Source organism: Echiichthys vipera (assembly GCF_963691815.1).
Source record: "Echiichthys vipera genome assembly, chromosome: 5".
Lineage (NCBI taxonomy): Eukaryota > Metazoa > Chordata > Actinopteri > Perciformes > Trachinidae > Echiichthys > Echiichthys vipera.
In genome coordinates, this window is record NC_139830.1 from 31,908,180 (window position 1) to 31,915,890 (window position 7,711).

The window sequence follows — 7,711 nt, forward strand, 5'->3', positions numbered from 1 at the left end:
GGACAATGAAGTTCAAACCCTGCAAACTACAGTAGTGCACTCAAGTACAACACAAATGACCCAGACCTGGTGGAGGTCCGTGCTCTAATCAGACCATCCTCTACTGATATAAATGACAATCTAGATTATAAATTATTAACAAAAATATACATGTTAGGGTTACATTAGCAGAAGTGACTGCCTTAAAATAGATCTTTTCTAAGTGGTGTTGTTGATCATCCTTGTGAACACCAGCTCATGTTCTGGTAAAGTTCATGTCTCCAGTGTGAACTGTTACATACAGAGATGTTTGTTTCAGTTCTATTTCAGTTGCTGTTTAGCACTTTATTCATATTTGTATTATTCTTGTTCCAGATGATATTTTGAAAAGCTTATTATTCATTCATTAGACTATTGTATTATTAAGTAATATTCAGTGTTAAATAAATAATTGTTCAATGTAGGACAGAGTCTGTAGTCTACATCGCACAAACAAGACAATTTGTCTTCAATGGCTGCAAGAGAACTTTTTATCTTGTCATTATAGGAAAAGCATGTGCTAGCATTAACAAAAGCTGATTGCAAAAAGATGTCATTACGCAAAGGTTTCGTATTTGCTTTTAAGCTGTTGGAGAGAAACACACTTTTACTGGCTTTATTCCAAGCCCCCACCACAATGACTTCCTGGTTGATCCAATCAGGAAGTACCAAAAACTGCAGTTCTCTGAGTGTCCACTAGGAGAAGGTTTCATAATAGAGCAGTTTCTCATTGATCCAACATGTTAAACAGGCCGTTTTCACAGCATCATTAAACCTGTTTAAGGACCCAAAAACAATCTAGTCTGTATGTTTAGGTCATCTCTCCATGACAACACTGAGGGGGTCGATTCTTTTGTACCAGGCTAGTTTTTATTTTATTGGAGGTTAAAGTTTATGAATAATTAGGGGCGTGGCCTCTTAAGTGACAGCTAGCCTCTTGCCCTCACTTCTCCTCGGAGGTAAACGTCAGCCAGATGGACGTATCCCCCGCCCCCCAACCTCACATACATGCCCTTTTTTGGTCAGAGGAAATAAGGTGGAGTCAAAGTCTGACAAGATGGAGACTCCCGTAGGCGAGGACGATTGGATCAAGTTGAGAGAACGGACCCCAACGAAGAGGCTACAGTCCATGCTTTATTCGCACAAGGTTTTTTTTCAAGTAATTCAATTGAAGTGGATGGGAACATAGCTAGTGTGAGTGAGGCAGCCAAATGGACTTCAGCCATCATTCTAGTGTTTATATTTACACTTTCCTACTGTCACATGTCAAAATGTGTTTTGTAAAACCAACAGACACTTCAAACTTTTGATACAACTTTTTATCAGTGATCCAAATTGTGACGCAATTTAACATGAATTGTTAGCACCATATTTGGTAACAGCAAAACACATATTAAAATGATATTAAAATAACTACAGAAAAAACCCATTTGCAGCAGGTCAGGTCAGGTCACAGAGTCGGATGGGAGACAGGATAGGGCGCAGCACCTGTTCCCAGTGTTGTGAAGGCTGCGCACCGTCACTGCACTTGGGGCACGAACAGGTGTACCTACCTGTAGAGTGCGGATCTCCCGCTGGGTGAGGTCGTTGGATGGGGTGCATGTGTTCCTGAGAGCCTGCAGGCTGGAGATGGAGATGGAGATGTCCTGCTGCAGAGCCTCCTCAGCTTCTCCCGGCTCTGTCCTGCTCTGGACCACGCTTTTCACTCTGTCCACGCTGTCCACGCTGTCCACGCTGTCCCCTCTGTCCACGCCTCCACATCGGCGCTGCTTGGGTCACAAACTCACCTGCAGCCGTGACGCACACTGCACTTCCTCAATGCTTCGTTTCCAACACGTTTCCGCGTTCGGACTTCCACAGAAACGCTACAAGACTCATCAAGCTCACCGAAATAAGACCGAGTTCAAGTTCAACAGCATTTCCTGTTGTAACCTTCAAACTAAAAGAGGCTTTGAACGTTTCCTTTATAGGCCACACTGAGGATAGAACTTAAACATGGGGGGTCATGTCCATCCCCAATCTCTGAAACACATGAATTGTTTTAGATTCCCATCTTAACAGAAATGATTGAAATGGTGGAAGGAATAATGTTTGACAAGCATATTTCTCTGTGTTCATCTCTGCTCTGCTCCACTACAACACAAATAAACGGGGAGTTTCTCACACATAGGCTGATGATCAGCAGGCTTTAACAAAAGGGCTTCATATTTTCATATTCATCCATATCAATGAATCATGCAGAAAGTAGTCCCATACACTGGGAGGAAAGGGAGATGGAGAGAAGAGCCACGGCTGAGTAGACTTTACATGAAGACCCTTAAAATGATGATTTACTAATATAACAGTTCAATAAATGATGATTTACTAATATAACAGTTCAGTAAATGATGATTTACTAATATAACAGTTCAATAAATGATGATTTACTAATATAACAGTTCAATAAATGATGATTTACTAATATAACAGTTCACTAAAAAGATGATTTACTAATATAACGGTTCAGTAAAATGATGATTTACTAATATAACAGTTAAAATTATGATTTACTAATATAACAGTTAAAATGATGATTTACTAATATAACAGTTAAAATAATGATTTACTAATATAACAGTTAAAATGATGATTTACTAATATAACAGTTAAAATAATGATTTACTAATATAACAGTTAAAATGATGATTTACTAATATAACAGTTAAAATGATGATTTACTAATATAACAGTTAAAATGATGATTTACTAATATAACAGTTCAGTAAAATGATGATTTAGTAATATAACAGTTAAAATGATGATTTACTAATATAACAGTTCAGTAAAATGATGATTTAATAATATAACAGTTAAAATGATGATTTACTAATATAACAGTTCAGTAAAACGATGATTTAATAATATAACAGTTCAGTAAAATGATGATTTACTAATATAAAAAATTAAATTAATGATTTACACATATATAACAGTTAAAAGGCTGATATACTAATATAACGGTTCAGTAAAATGATGATTTACTAATATAACAGTTCAGTAAATGATGATTTACTAATATTACAGTTAAAATTATGATTTACTAATATAACAGTTAAAATGATGATTTACTATGATAACAGTTAAAATGATGATTTACTATGATAACAGTTAAAATGATGATTTACTAATATAACAGTTAAAATTATGATTTACTAATAAAAAAGTTCAGTAAAAAGATGATTTACTAATATAACAGTTCAGTAAAATTATGATTTACTAATATAACGGTTCAGTAAAATGATGATTTACTAATATAACAGTTAAAATTATGATTTACTAATATAACAGTTAAAATGATGATTTACTAATATAACAGTTCAGTAAATGATGATTTACTAATATAACAGTTAAAATGATGATTTACTAATATAATAGTTCAGTAAAATAATGATTTACTAATATAACAGTTCAGTAAATGATGATTTACTAATATTACAGTTCAGTAAATGATGATTTACTAATATAACAGTTCAGTAAAATGATGATTTAATAATATAACAGTTAAAATGATGATTTACTAATATAACAGTTAAAATGATGATTTACTGATTTAACAGTTAAAATAATGATATACTAATATAACAGTTAAAATGATGATTTACTAATATAACAGTTCAGTAGAATGATGATTTACTAATATAACAGTTCATTAAAATGATGATTTACTAATATAACAGTTCAGTAGAATGATGATTTACTAATATAACAGTTCAGTAAATGATGATTAACTAATATAACAGTTAAAATGATGATTTACTAATATAACAGTTCAGTAAAATGATGATTTACTAATATAACAGTTAAAATGATGATTTACTAATATAACGGTTCAGTAAAATGATGATTTACTAATATAACAGTTCAGTAAAATGATGATTTACTAATATAACAGTTCAGTAAAATGATGATTTACTAATATTACAGTTCAATAAATGATGATTTACTAATATAACAGTTAAAATGATGATTTACTAATATAACAGTTAAAATGACGATTTGCTGATTTAACAGTTAAAATAATGATATACTAATATAGGAGTTAAAATGATGATTTACTAATATAACAGTTCAGTAAATGATGATTTACTAATATAACAGTTCAGTAAAATGATGATTTACTAATATAACAGTTCATTAAAATGATGATTTACTAATATAACAGTTCAGTAAAATGATGATTTACTAATATAACAGTTCAGTACATGATGATTTACTAATATAACAGTTAAAATGATGATTTACTAATATAACAGTTCAGTAAAATGATGATTTACTAATATAACAGTTAAAATGATGATTTACTAATATAACGGTTCAGTAAAATGATGATTTACTAATATAACATTTAAAATGATGATTTACTAATATAACAGTTAAAATGATGATTTACTAATATAACAGTTCAGTAAAATGATGATTTAATAATATAAAAATTAAAATAATGATTTACTAATATAACAGTTAAAATTATGATTTACTAATATAAATGTTCAGTAAAATGATGATTTACTAATATAACAGCCGAGTAAAATGATGATTTACTAATATAACAGTTCAGTAAATGATGATTTACTAATATAACCGTTAAAATTATGATTTACTAATATAACAGCTCAGTAAAATGATGATTTACTAATATAACCGTTAAAATGAAGATTTACTAATATAACAGTTCATTAAAATGATGATTTACTAATATAACGGTTCAGTAAAATGATGATTTACTAATATAACAGTTAAAATGATGATTTACTAATATAACAGTTAAAATGATGATTTACTAATATAACAGCTCAGTAAAATGATGATTTACTAATATAACAGTTAAAATGATGATTTACTAATATAAAAGCTCAGTGAAAAGATGATTTACTAATATAACAGTTAAAATTATGATTTACTAATATAACAGCCGAGTAAAATGATGATTTACTAATATAACAGTTCAGTAAATGATGATTTACTAATATAACAGTTCAGTAAAATGATGATTTATTAATATAACAGTTAAAATGATGATTTACTAATATAACAGTTCAGTAAAATTATGATTTACTAATATAACAGTTCAGTAAAATAACGATTTACTTATATAACAGTTCATTAAATGATGATTTACTAATATAACAGTTCAGCAAATGATGATTTACTAATATAACAGTTAAAATGATGATTTACTGATTTAACAGTTAAAATAATGATATACTAATATAACAGTTAAAATTATGATTTACTAGTATAACAGTTCAGTAAATGATGATTTACTAATATAACAGTTCAGTAAAATGATGATTTACTAATATAACAGTTCAGTAAAATTACGATTTACTAATATAACAGTTCAGTAAAATAACGATTTACTTATATAACAGTTAATTAAATGATGATTTACTAATATAACAGTTCAGTAAATGATTATTTACTAATATAACAGTTCAGTAAATGATGATTCACTAATATAACAGTTCAGTAAAATGATGATTTACTAATATTACAGTTCAGTAAATGATGATTTTCTAATATAACAGTTAAAATGATGATTTACTAATATAACAGTTAAAATGACGATTCACTAATATAACAGTTCAGTAAAATGATGATTTACTAATATAACGGTTCAGTAAAATGATGATTTACTAATATAACAGTTAAAATGACGATTTACTGATTTAACAGTTAAAATAATGATATACTAATATAACAGTTAAAATGATGATTTACTAATATAAAAGCTCAGTGAAAAGATGATTTACTAATATAACAGTTAAAATGATGATTTACTAATATAACTGTTAAAATGATGATTTACTAATATAAAAGTTCAGAAAAATTATGATTTACTAATATAAAAGTTCAGTAAAATAACGATTTACTTATATAACAGTTCATTAAATGATGATTCACTAATATAACAGTTCAGAAAAATGATGATTTACTAATATTACAGTTCAGTAAATGATGATTTACTAATATAACAGTTCAGTAAAATGATGATTTACTAATATTACAGTTCAGTAAATGATGATTTACTAATATAACAGTTAAAATGACGTTTTACTGATTCAACAGTTAAAATAATGATGGACTAATATAACAGTTAAAATGATGATTTACTAATATAACAGTTCAGTAAATGATGATTTACTAATATAACAGTTCAGTAAAATGATGATTTACTAATATAACAGTTCAGTAAATAATGATTAACTAATATAAAAGTTAAAATGATGATATACTAATATAACAGTTCAGTAAAATGATGATTTACTAATATAACAGTTAAAATGATGATTTACTAATATAACAGCTCAGTAAAATGATGATTTACTAATATAACAGTTAAAATGATGATTTACTAATATAACAGCTCAGTAAAATGATGATTTACTAATATAACAGTTAAAATGATGATTTACTAATATAAAAGCTCAGTGAAAAGATGATTTACTAATATAACAGTTAAAATGATGATTTACTAATATAACTGTTAAAATGATGATTTACTAATATAAAAGTTCAGTAAAATTATGATTTACTAATATAAAAGTTCAGTAAAATAATGATTTACTAATATAACAGTTCAGTAAAATAACGATTTACTTATATAACAGTTCATTAAATGATTGTGGCAGTGGGGTGTGGTTAAGGTGTCGACTGCTGGAGGAGAGGGAGGAGTGGCTCAGCCGGTGATCAGACAGCTGGGCAGAATCAGGTAATCAGTCAGCTACATAAGCATGTTTGTAACCTGGTTCTGCCTCTTGCAGTAGGCTGGGTCCTGTGAGAGGACCCGAGCGGCGACGACGCAGAAAGAGGCAGCGGACACCTGACCACGGCCGTCAGAGAGACGGCTGCTCGTTTGTGTAGTTTGTTTTATGTTGAGGAACGTTGGGGAAAGCCCGGAATAAACGGTTAACCACCGACAACGCTGTCTCTCCCTCATTTCCCGTCTGTCCTGTGAGCAGTGAGGCTCACATCTGGCACCTGAACTGGGACATGACGGAAGCCCAAAGTCCGCTGTCGCTGGCCCTCCAGCACCTCGCCGCGATGCAGGAGAGCACCACCGCTCTCCAGCAGCAGCAGTCCCGTGCCCTGGCCGACATCGTGGCGGCCCAGAGGGAAGATCGTGCTCTCCTGCAGGAGCTGCTGCAGCGCCCGGCCACCCAGCCCGACCCGGAGCCCAGTCGCGGCCGGCCTCCGCCTGTTGCCCTTCAACGGATGACAGCAGAGGATGATCCGGAGGCGTTCCTGGACATCTTCGAGGGCACGGCGGAGGCGTGCGGGTGGCCGGAGGAGGAGAGGGCGGTCCGGCTTCTCCCCCTGCTTACCGGCGTGGCGCAGCTGGCCGCGCACAGCCTGCCGGCGGCCTCTCGCCACGACTTTACCCACCTGAAGAGAGCCATCCTGGACCGGCTGGGCAGTACGCCAGAGGGACACCGGCGGCGGTTCAGGGGGCTCTCTTTTGAGGAAGCCGGCCGCCCCTTCGCCTTCGCGCAGCGGCTCCTCGATGCAGCGAGGCGCTGGCTCCAGCCGGGGACCCACTCCGCCGAGGACGTCGTTGGACAGGTGGCGCTGGAGCAGTTTATCGCCGGCTTACCCTCGTCCACCGCCAACTGGGTCCAGTGCCACCGTCCCCCCACCATCGAGGCAGCGATCG

General features: G+C 33.0%; 1 protein-coding gene across 6 annotated transcripts in view; it reads right to left on the reverse strand.

Moving 5' to 3' along the window:
* LOC310947158 (kinase suppressor of Ras 1-like) overlaps positions 1-1,823 on the reverse strand; it is a 70,986-nt gene extending 69,163 nt beyond the window's left edge. For all 6 annotated transcript variants that reach the window (XR_014593207.1, XR_014593208.1, XM_083913868.1 and 3 more), the window contains exon 1: positions 1,572-1,823. The gene's annotated coding sequence lies outside the window, so the exon portion shown is untranslated. The remainder of the gene's footprint in view (positions 1-1,571) is intronic.
* Between the last annotated feature and the right edge of the window lie 5,888 nt (positions 1,824-7,711).